Here is a 12653-nt window from a genome sequence, read left to right as displayed (position 1 = left end):
GATTTCCCAAAAGTCTCCGAGAACCATTATGTATAATAGAATCATTATACATATTCAAGCCAAGTCTTTTAATATTACTAACGGCCGGTTTGATCTTAAATCACCGCACAAATAATCTCTAGATTATGCCCCGCCACCAACTCCTCTTCTTCTTTCTAATCGCTATATCTTTCTTAACTCCCCTCACATTCCAAAATAATGTCCTCATTTAGAAACGAGCGATTGTGGCTTTCTATGCTGGTGGGGTTATAACCGCAGCGAGTTAGTTCCCCTCTCTTCTCTTTGTTTTTATTCTTCGCTTGGTTCTCAGAGTCACATCTCTTTGTCTTGAAGATCGCCTTCTTTATCGCCTAACTCTGCCCAGTTTTCATTAACAAATCTAGTATCACCCTCCTTTTGAGACTTCACTCACCACTCCTCTTCATTATCCATTACATAAAAGTTATTTCTTCGGCACTTCCGGATTCATCGGGTGAAATCTGTGGATTGGGACTAACATTGCCACCACCTCATCAATTACGGCTTGCCTTTTGGAGTATTGAAAGAAATCAACAATTAACTCATAGGCTCACCTTGTTTCTCGTGTCCCACTACACTGTTAATGACTTGTGTGATAGTATTCTCCAACACATCATTAGCTTCCTCTCCCACTACAACCTCCACGGTAGAAGCATGAACTAGTGTAACGAGCCTCCGACACGGTGTTGACTAGTCTCATGACCTCCAGCCTCCCACACAGTTAACACCACCACGAGTAATCGATCAATTGTATCCTATGTTGGGTTACTTCTGGCCCGACATTTTAGTTAACTAACTCCATATCTTCTTCAGCTTCCAACACCACTATTTCAACACCACCCGAATATCGAAACACTGGGCGTTGCTTTCTCCTTGTTCTTTCTCTTTCAAGTGCCTTCTCTATCTCTTGGATAATCCAAATATCCGCCAGACTTTGTTCCACCATAATCTTTTCCTTTGGCAGCATTTCCATCACCGGGTTTTCTTAGACCTCGGATTGAGGAACAAGATTTAGGATTATCATCCTAATGATCGTGGAATCGAGAAGAACATATTTGCTTAGGGTCCTTGCCAAATTTAATCATACTTTTCCTCCAAGGACAATAGGCAAGAGGAACCGCCGCCGGAAAGAGTGGTATGGAGAGTTTAGTTAGTTGGAATATAGTATTCACAAAGATGCCGCGTTTTGTCACTATTGTTATCTCTTTAAATCTGATCCGAGGGGGGTACGCGAGGCGGAGATGTTTTCTCTTTACAAGGGGGTTTACTAATTGGGAAAGGAAAACCAAATTAAAAGAGCATGTGAAGGACCAAATAGTGCTCATAATATTGCTTCTACAGGCGTACCTGAGGGCATTGCTAAATCAAGAGCAAAGATATCGAAACATTTCTTGAGACAACGACCAAGTTCGGCGGATTACCGAATACATCTAACCGCAATAACCGATCAGATTAGGGTTTCTTTTTGAGACAAGGTTTAGCTTTCCGCGGGCCATGATGAATCAGAGGAGTCGATCAAGAAGGTAATTTTCTTTGAACTTATACGATTTTTGAAAGATCATAAAGTCATTAAGAATGTTCTTGATAATGCTTCTAAAAATCGAAAATTGACCTCACCGATATACAAAAGAGATTGTGAATGCATTTCGCTGTGGAAACTACAAATGTTATTTTAAAGGATTATGGAAATTCATTTGTTTGCTATTTTAGTCTTAAGACGCGGTGATATATCAATTAAAGAGCAAATGGCGGTTGTTTTCGCGTTATGTCGACAAGAAAGGTCAATTGATTGAGAGATTTTTGGAGTTGTGCATGTTAAGGAAACTAGTGCAAGAACACTTAAAAAGGCAATTGATGAGTTGTTCTCTAAGCATGGGTTAAGCATATCTAGATCTGCGTGGACAAAGGGTATGATGGGGCCAAAGAATATGCAAGGTGATTTGAATGGCCTAAAAACACTTTATAATGAAAGAGAACGAAATCCAGATTTTATGTTCATTGTTTCGGCCATCGACTTAGCTTAGCCCTTGTATCGATTTGCAAAGAACCATGAAGTCAATTGCTAACCTTTTTAGTGTTCTCTCTAATGTGGTAAATCTTTGTTGGAGCATCATGTAAAGCGACGAGATATGTTACGTGAAGCAATGAAGACTAGAGTTGTTATGTTCTTTACAAAGCGAAGAAATTTCAAGTGGTAAAGGGTTGAATCAAGAGACTAGTCTTAAACGATCCGGTGACACTTCGATGGGGCTACACTATTATACACTTTTGGCATGATAAACGGTTATGGTTCAAGATTTGATGTGCTTGATAATATAGCGGAAGATGGTTCAAGCTCTCGGAACAAAGAGGTGAGGCTTACGGATTATTGAGTTGAGTCGCGATCTTTTGAATTTATCTTAAATTTGCATTTGATGAAAGCGATACTAGGAATTAGCAATGATTTGTCAAAGGCTTTTAACGCGGAAGACCAAGACATTGTCAATCTTATGGCTCTTGTTACAATAACAAAGATACTTTTACGCAGGCGATGAGAGATGATGGGTGGGATAGTCTCTCGATTGAAGTTTCTTCACTATGTGCCAAACATGATGTGGTTGTTCCAAATATGGAAGAGAGGTATGTGGCTCGAGGGAGGTCTCGACGAAGAGGAAGGAAGCACCAATTTACATTACTATCGTGTTGGATTATTCTATCAACTGTATTGATTTGCAACTTCAAGAGTTAAACGACCGGTTTAATGAAGCAAACCTGAAATTACTTCTTTGCATGGCATGTCTTGATCCTTGTGAGTCATTTGTCGCTTTTCGATAAGCAAAAAAATTGATCCATTTTGCTTCGATTTTATCCCGATGATTTTTCGTGAGATAGATCAGATGGAATTAGCGGATCAACTTTGAGAATTATATCATTGATGTGCGCCCGATACTAAGTTTGGTAAAGTAAACGGAATTAGCAGCCTAGCCAAAAATAATGGTTGAGACAAAGAAAGATATTCAGGTACCCACTTGTGTATTTGTTGATTAAGTTGCATTTCGATTTTATTGCTTACATCGCTTGTGGAGAGGGCATTTTCTCGCTATGAATATCATAAAGAATCGCCTACTTGTCCGGATGGCGGATGAATGGTTGAATGATTGTTTAATAACATACATTGAAAAAGTTTTGATAAGATTGATACCGAAGTTGATCTCAAGAACGCCCAAAGATGAAGAAGGGTGAAAAAAAAAGAAGGGCCGAGGACAACTATGAATAAGTATTTGTTTTAGATTGAATTATTTTTTTATTTTTTTAAATTTTTTATATTACATTTATCGCGAATTATTTTATATGATTTTTTTATGTTCGAAATATACTTGTTTTGTGATCGGGTTTGAATTTTTAGTTAAAAAAAAATTAGTGTGTTTATTTTTTTTATGCTTGGTTTATGAGTGGCTCACCCTCACTTACATTCCTGGCTCCGCCACTGGTCCTACCCCTTTACAATGATTGCAAAAGTCAGGAATCTTGCCAAGCTGAACCTCTTGCCAGAAAGCCACACCAAATTTCTTCGACTCCACCCATATCTTATTTGGTATCTTCTTTGACAAATCCACATCGACTAGAACACTCGCATAGAACCCCAAAGTCCGTTTTGCTGTCGTTTTATCAACATATAAGGGTTTTCCCAGTGCCCTGCCCATAGCAAGCAAGTTCTTCACCTCCCAGTATTCCAAACTAAGTCCTAGAAACCTAACCCATACAGCAGTATGTGACTGGGTTTGTTTCTCCGTAGAGAAATTGGGTGACCATTCACTTAATCTGAGCACCGGTTTGTCAAAAATCCAAGTTCCTTGGTCCCAGATCAGTTGATAATCTTCTTCTAAATCAAAGCTTGCCATAATATACCCTCTTCCTAAGGGTGTTGTCAACCAATCACCTTTTAGCTTCCATAGAATAGAAACTATTCTTCCAACTTCTTGTAAGTTCATCTTTTTGAGATCCAAACGACCCACCAAAGCAAACTTACAAAAGTCCACCGTTTTTCCAGTTCATCATCTATTAATGTAATTGTGGGAAACTCACCTTGTTGTCCTGGAGTTGGTAGCGCAGCCAAGTCCACATTACGACCATATTTTGGTCTGAACTGATGCCATACACGTTGAGACTAGAAGCCAGTAAGATACGCAACTAGTAGATAATCTCTCTCATTTTGGCAATTTGCACTTCAACGATGCAGTTAAAATCGCGAGTAACCACAAATTAATCAGTAATTTGGGGAAGGACGGTATTCTAACTTGTGATTAATTGTTGATGGATTAGACGCATACTAATCTCCATCATCGCAAGTACTTGTCACTAATCTTTGCTAAATTGGCGACGAATGAATAACCAATCACTCAATGGATAATGGGATAAAGACGTTCAATTTCGACTTGTTAGGAATTGAATCCACTAATTTACCACTAAACTCATTGCTTTGCTACTCCTAGCTAGCCTATACAGTGTACAGTTAGCGAGTCATAATTGGATTCTGGATGGCTGCGAGAGAACTCAAAAGATTACCTGGTGTCTAACCAAATTTTAATTTGATCCCAATCTGGTGTAATTCTAGTTAACATTTCTTAAGCGTTTTGTATTCTTTTTAGTTTCCAGCTAATACTTATAAGATGGGAAAAAATAAATATAGGCTATATATATATGTGTTTCTGTTGTATCACTTGAAACATGGACCAAAATATCGCCGATATATCCGATATATCACCGATATATATCGGTATTTTGGTATACCGATATCGATATTTCCAACATATATCTACCAAATATAGAACTATTTTTTTTGCCGATATATATCGAAAATTCCGATATAAAACTTTATATCGCCGATATAATCGATATATCTGATATTTACGATATATATCGGTTGACTTTTTGACCATTTTTTAATATAAATTCGATATTTCTAATATATTTCCGATATTATATATCCAATATTTCCGATATTTCCAATATTTTAAATAGTTTAGAATGGTCACCAAAATAATAGATATATCCGATATATATCGATTTTTAGGTACACCGATATATTGATCGATATCGATATTTTGGGCCTTGACTTGAACTACCTCCTTGGTAGATATCCAATTCTAAACCACCTCCCACAAGAATAAGCAACCTTTAGATTCTACAAGAAGTTGTCATGAGAATATGAACTATGCCCCATGTAATACTCAGTAATTCATTTATTAATTAGTTAATATAATTAATCATTAGTAATTAGCTAAGGTTTATTTGGATTTGGTCTTGGGAGACTTATTTTCTCATTGGGATTATTGTATGCCCAATTGTGTAGTACTGCATTCTATTGGGTTAGAGTTTATCATCGTCATAATTAAAACAATAGTACAGAAGAAAAGAAAAGGTGTGACAGTTGGGGAAGGATGAGTTGATTGGTTCCAGTTCGAAAATGAGAAATTGGGTTAACTTTTGGTATTACATGCAAGAGACCGGTTTCTCTATAATCGGGTACAGAAATCAATCTCTGTATCACACACACATTTTATATTTCGGCGCACACACACATTTTGGAGCACACACAGGTATCAAGGCACATACATTTTGGATTCGGATCAATGGCGAGATAATACGGTTACAGAAATAATCTCTGTATCCGGTTATAGAGATCTGGAGTCCTACATGCAATTACCTACTTGATGTCCTTCTATTTCTAACTTTATAATTATCAATTTTATATTCTTCACGACGTTGATGTGTTGTATGCTATATTTGTTTGTTTTTGCGATCACCATATGAGAGTTTTCCTTTTCACATGCATTACTGTTGTCACGTGTTCTTATTTTTGGCTAGAAATCGCTATCTATCTAATAAAAAGCAATGGTGTGGGGCCCACCGGGCTTCCATCCTATGGTTGTCTTTGTCTTTTCTAAATTATGACATGGCAAAATAAGCCAATCCCCAATAGTATGCTTCTTTACGCCCTAACACTCGGATCTACTAGATCTTATTTCCTCATATCTTCAAACAAAACATCAATTTTGAACTTACTATATACTCACTATCTCCGTTTCTTAATCCAAACATGTCTGAATTGATTTTTTTGGAGTGAAATTCACATATAGAGTACAAAGCTTTCTGCAGACAGGTTCTCCTTTAAACTACCTTAAGGGTACTAGATGAGTGTGATAGCCCGCCCCAGCCCAACTATATAATTTTACGTCGAAAATTCCAGTTACACGCAAAGTCTTGATATCTTAACCATCTATAAGTTGAATTTGCAAAGTTACTTTTACATCTAGGTATATTCTGTGCAGATCCCTTACCTCATGCTCAATTACTTTTCTATTTTTCCTTCCAAATGATTCAGTTTGGAACGTGTTCAGCTAGCCATTTAGCTTCAGTAGCAAGTGGATGAACTTTAACGCCTCTTCCTAATGCCGCCATTATGCTCTACGGTGGTGCCCATGACTGTACATATTTGATACAATAATGGATGTGTGGATACAAATTCCGTAAAAGACTTTAAATCTCAGGCTCTCAGCAAATAACACTTAGTTTACGGCAAATAACCGTAAAAGACTTTAAATGCAGAGCAACGCTTTTCATATCAAACAGTGATAGATTCCGTTTCTCAAAATCTAGGGAAACTCTTCTTTTTGAATGGAGCAGTAAGAACAGACAAAACTTTTGTTTACAACACAATCGCTGCTACGTGTCGTGCTGAGGGGCATATTGTTATTATGGTCGCTTCATCTGGAATAACTTCATTACTATTATCGGGCGGTCGATCGCTTTCACTCGACCTTTCGCGATCCCACTAGATATTCTTGATACTTCGCTTTTGTGGGTTTAGTAAGAATTCAATGCATGCCGAATTATTCAGTGGAAGCTAAACTTATTATTTGGGATGAAGTCCCAATGCAAAATAAGTTTTGTGTGGAAGCGATTGATTGACACTTCGGGAGGATACCGACAATAATAAACTTTTGGTGGAATAACAGCCAGTACTTGGTGGTGACTTCCGTCAATGCCTTCCAGTTATACCCAAAGGGGTTTGAGAACAGATTGTGCGTGCTTCCTTGCGATCTTCCTTCCTCTGGAGTCACATTCATGTTCTAACTCTTGCCCAAAACATGTGATTGGAAAATGGAAATTCTGCAAATATTGCGTTCGCAAATTTCTTAATGGAGGTACCAAACTGTGTATTTTTCTTTGTCTATTTTGCTTAATATTGATATTCATTTGCATCATTCTTTGTTCTATTTTTATTCGTACTAATATTCATTACTATTTTCTGGTTAATTAGATAGGAAGTGACCCAAGCGAAACAATTGAACTACCATCAACAATTCATCGATGTGCAAATCTTCAAGATCTCATTTCTACTACATATCCTCAGCTAAATCAACCTACCACAGTTACACCGGAATATTTAACTGAGCGCACAATTCTATCTGCATGCAATGATGATGTCAATGATATTAATGCAGCATCTTTAAATATGTTCCCAGGGGAAAGTACTCTCTTTCTAGCTGCAGACAAGATGGCAGATGAGGATGCAACGAACCCAGCCAATATTAATCAATACCCAAATGAGTACCTAAACTCACTTGATCCAGCTGGTCTACCACCGTTTCGTCTCAACCTAAAAGTCGGTTGTCCTATAATGTTGTTGCGAAATATTGCTCCCAAAGATGGATTATGCAATGGAACTCGATTGATGGTGGTCCACTGTCGACTTCACGTTCTTTTCGCAAGAATTTTGACTGGTGAAAAAGCGGGTAATCATGCATTTATTCCAAGAATATCTTTGTCACCGTCGTCTTCTTATTTTCTTTTTTATATGACAAGAAGACAGTTTCCTGTGCGTGTTGCTTATGCAATGACTATAAATAAGTCACAAGGACAATCGGTGAAGTATGTGGGGATTGACCTTTGCACTGAAGTTTTCAGCCACGGTCAATTATATGTCGCACTATCAAGGTGCACTTCTTCAGACAGAATCAATATTTTCCTCCCTCCAAATTCGGAAAGTCACACCCCAAACTTTGTTTACCCAGAAGTCTTACTATAATCCGTAAGTTCTTTTCATTTATAGTCACGTGTTGAGTAGTTTCTCATTGAATTTATAGTCATTAAATTGATACATTTGTATTTGCTCTTACTTGGTTAATTTGCTTCGTTCAAATTATGTAGGTTTTTATGAGTTGGTGTGTAATTACATTTTGTCAAGATTATTGCGTTGAAGAACTTTTTGTGAACCTTGGTTAGTTCTAATTTCTTCTTTTTGATCTTACAACACCTGAATTTATAGTTCTATACAAATCTATTTCAATTCGTACTAAATGGTGACGTCTTTTTATATGGTATTTATTTGAACTAAGAAATTTCAATTCTCATATCTTCAAACTTAGTGATCTCTGCTGATTCTCGTGTATGTTCCTTTTCATTTTTTTTCATTTTTTCTTCCCGGCCGCCTCTCTACTTATTATGTTGTTTAATTTTTTCATCCATGAACGTGGCGATGGGACCTTGGTCAATCACTATAACTTAGTGATCTCTGCTGATTCTCAGGTCAAGTGAAACATGTAACATCTCTTCTCTTATAACTCAATCTCTTTGATTTTCCATGTAAAGATTCAGTTCGTTTTAAAATCGTTTAGCCAGAGATGAATTATTTATTTTCTTCTATGTAAAGGTTTAGTCCGAGCTTCTTCCCGGTGTTATTTGGTTTATTTATTTGCTTATTTATTAAGGGTTCTATTTTTTGGTTTTGGGTTTGTCAAAAAGTATTAATTTTGATTGATTTGAGCTTTGATTTGGTTATGCTGCTTTTATAGGTATTTTAGTGCAGGTAGCATTTCGGTGGCTATTGTTTGTTCTTTGATTTATTAGTGTTGTTACAGAAAGTCGCGTTTGTGGAACTACCCCAATGGAAACTTTAGGAAATATGGTATATGTATACATTGTAAATATCATTTGTTATGGGTGTAGACCTTTTGATAGTTATGGGACTCTGATGTATGTACTTTACTTGTGTTTTCGGTAATGACTTTCTACGAGGTGCTTTGATGATCTAGTATTAGTCAAATACTTTGGCGTACTAAGTCATAATGTTGAAGTGGTCTCATTTTTGTAAGCCAGTTATTTGGATACCGGTATCTGTCGAGACGGTTAAGTAACTGGATTAACCAATTAGAAATATATGATTGTGATTTTCAGGTTATGACAGGTTTATATTTATGAAATGTCAAAAATACAGAGGAGATGTTGCCGAAATTTTACTATAAAAACCACGTGTCATAGGTTTGTAATTGTTTGAGTTTTGGGGCGTTACATAGTGTTTCTTCTTCTCTTCAGTATATATAGTATTTCACCTAGAAATTACATTGTAATTGCATTCACCTAGAAAAGAGTCTAAAGGTGAATACAATCGTTCATTGTTTCACTTCTAAATTGTCAATTTCTTCTTCTCTTCAGTATATATAGTATTTCCTACTCACTCTATTTAACGAATTTAAAACAGATAATTACATACTTCTTCGATGAAGTTTTCTCAAGGCTTGGGATTTATGATAATGACCTTGACATTGGCGAACAAGGTTGGGGTTTCCGGAAGAGTTATGATTGTCAATAATGTTATCTGTACTTTCGCTACTTTTTTTTGTACTTGGCGTACTTTTGTGGTGCTCTTTTTGGTACTGTTTTGATGTCCTCATTCAAACCACTTGTGGGAGTCTGATTATGTATATGTTTCTCATATTGTTCTTATTTCATTTGGTTTAATTGGTGTTCTTCTATGTTTAAGTCCATTTAGATGAATGAGTCTAGAGCATCTATGCAAATCACTACCCGATTTATTGAATGAGAATTGTCTTTGCAGCCTTTTAACATGATCCAAAACATTGGAAAGTCATAAAATAATGGGGATGTTCTATCCAAATTACCCCTCAGGTGGTTCAATTCAAGTTAGTGTGATGTCGAGTTTCTCAGCCTAATAATCATTCTTGACTATAAATGGAACAATAGCCGATAATATAATCAAAATCAAGGGGGCCGTGGTTCAAGTTCGCTTTTTACTAGAGTTAGCGTCCGCAGCGACTCTATCGATCCCGACGTCCACGGCATACCCTAGTGTCAGATGATGTGTATCTGTGTACTTACTAGGTTATCAAAAAACAACTCTGTGCTTACCATAAGTATCCATATTTTGATGCTGACGTTGATAACTCCTTATGTTTTTGATTGATGTTGACATCTTCACTTTTTACAGTAAAGTTTATCATGTTCATGCTATTATTAGTATGTATATCTACATCCAATGCATGTCTATGCTTATATTCCTTTGATCTGGCCTACCACGAGGATATCCCTATAGGGATGAGTGTTTCGAGACCGTTGGATCCGAGATCTAACGGTCAGAAAATCAAAAACAAAAAGGAAGAGAGAGAATATGGGTTTGTTTTTTATTTTCGGACCGTTAGATCTCGGATCCAACGGTCTCGGCTGGCATCCCTATAGGGATATCCTCGTGGTAGACGAACTCTATTCCTTTTAATGCTTCCTGCTGATGTTAATTCATCATGTGTTTTGATATTTAGTGTAATTGATGTTGACTTTAGGTTGATGGTGTTTATACTTTACAAGTTGTGGTGATATGTTTTCCAATATGTTGTATGTTTTAATGTATTTATATATTAATATTGACTATAGGTTAAATATTATGCTTGCTGATTTAAGTCAGTTGATATTGGTTTATTCGTATAATCGTAATTGTGTGTACTTGGTATTGTGCCATTGTTTATAATTAGAAATTGCGTTGGAAGAAATTGGAGATCTAAAGTCTAAATCTATGTTTTTCTTGCGAGGTTAGTTGTGTATATTGACTTATTTCTCGTGTTGGTATTTCAAGTGGTGCGAAAAAAACATAGATGGAACAGAAGAAAAAGAGAAAAATAGAGAGGAACTCATATCTACTTTGTTACTAATTAATAATCACACCAACAATTTTTGTTCGAAGTCATATTAAAATGCTATTTTTTTTAAAAAAATTTATTTAAATTTCCATATCCCTATCAGTACCTGAACTCATGTCGCCTTATCGATATCGATATCAGTACCCGTATCAGCACATCATAGACATCAAAGAATGGATATATCATCATTGTGTGAGCATGGTCTCACATAGCAATTTCTAGCCAAAAAGTAACATGTGACAACAGTGATGCATGTGAAAAGGACAATTCTCATGGTGTTCACAACATATTGCATGCAACACGTCAACTGGTGAAGAATACAAAATTGCATACATTTATTGCATGCAACACGTCAACTGGTGAAGAATACAAAATTTATAATTATAAGGCCTGGGCTATCCCGGGGATATCCTCATAGGGATGAGGGTCCGCGGACCGTTGGATGTGTGATCTAACGGTTAGAAAATCAAAAACAAAAAGGATGAGAGAGAAAATGAGATGAGTTTGTATTTTCCGACCGTTAGATTACACATCCAACGGTCGCGGACCTCGTCCCTATGAGGATGTCCTCGGGGTAGACAAACTCTAATTATAATGTTAGAAATAGGACAGCAACTAGGTGCTTTACTGTAGTACGGTAGTACCAAATATAACAATTTCTCATTTTCAAGCCGTTAAAACATATTTTAGGGTGTCACGCCCCATCTCTGGAGAGGTAGACGAAGTCAGCATCTTCCGGAAGAAGGCAACGAAAAGAATACTATAGTCGGCCTCTTTCCATTTCTTTCTATCATTTACTTCCTTGATTGTAACTTTAGCTAGGAATTTTCTTAAGCCACAATCTTGAAAGCCTGTTCTGTAGTCTGCTCTAGGCGCCCTGCCTAGATGAATATTTGCATCATCCATTAGTTAAAGACCAAATCCCTTTCTCCCAACCCACTTTCATTAGGAAAATCACATAAGAAAGGGATTTGCATTTGGACAACATACTTTAAGTTTAAGACTCCCAAAATAAGAAGAAAATGATAAATAAATAAGTGTCCTTTGGCAACTACAAGTTGAATCACTTTCTAAAAGTTCCTATGAAGATATGAGATGCGTCTTCATAGAGCAGAAGGTTCTTTGATAAGGAGTGTACCACCCTTGGCTTTCCTAGTATTTAGCTAGAGTCGCTCTTTAACTTTTTAACAATATCTAATGGTTTCACTTTTCAGTAGAATATGGGTCACATTTTATTTAATGTTTTGAATTGTTGATGCAAATAGATGACTTTGAAAATTGCTAAGAATCTCCTTTTGTCTTCAATACCTCACAGGTCTCCTGTTGACGTTGGCTGGAATGGGAGAGAAAGGAAATTCTGATGTAGGTCGTCATACCATTACTTCATTTTATTTTAAAAAAAGGTTTATACCTTTTTGAGAAGTTTCTGTTTTGCGTAGTTTTTGTTAGTCTATATTTTTAAGATTCCAATTAGAATTAGTTTATGTTTTGTGATTGCTTAAAAGTCCAAGGAACCGTATCGATGGTTTTGTTGTTCTTAGGCTGAGTCCAATGGCTCCATATCCCCTTAAAAGTAGAGCTAAAGTCAACAGATTTTACTCTCTATCATTAATTCTCTCTGTATATATACAAAAGATTTTACTCTCTATCCTTATTTTACTT

The 12653-nt window shown here is 36.5% G+C and overlaps 2 long non-coding RNA genes across 2 annotated transcripts in view; both read left to right on the top strand.

Annotated features, from left to right (window-relative positions):
- The window catches only part of LOC147496483 (uncharacterized), a 73501-nt gene extending 64409 nt beyond the window's left edge, over positions 1-9092 (top strand). Inside the window, exon 7 of the long non-coding RNA XR_015194798.1 lies at positions 8856-9092. This is a non-coding gene — a long non-coding RNA (uncharacterized LOC147496483). The remainder of the gene's footprint in view (positions 1-8855) is intronic.
- The window catches only part of LOC147496482 (uncharacterized), an 87466-nt gene extending 75111 nt beyond the window's left edge, over positions 1-12355 (top strand). Inside the window, exon 4 of the long non-coding RNA XR_015194800.1 lies at positions 12307-12355. This is a non-coding gene — a long non-coding RNA (uncharacterized LOC147496482). The remainder of the gene's footprint in view (positions 1-12306) is intronic.
- Positions 12356-12653: the final 298 nt, after the last annotated feature.

This window comes from Coptis chinensis, chromosome 5 (assembly GCF_015680905.1).
Source record: "Coptis chinensis isolate HL-2020 chromosome 5, ASM1568090v1, whole genome shotgun sequence".
Classification (NCBI taxonomy): domain Eukaryota; kingdom Viridiplantae; phylum Streptophyta; class Magnoliopsida; order Ranunculales; family Ranunculaceae; genus Coptis; species Coptis chinensis.
This window is presented reverse-complemented; position numbering and strand designations above follow the sequence as displayed.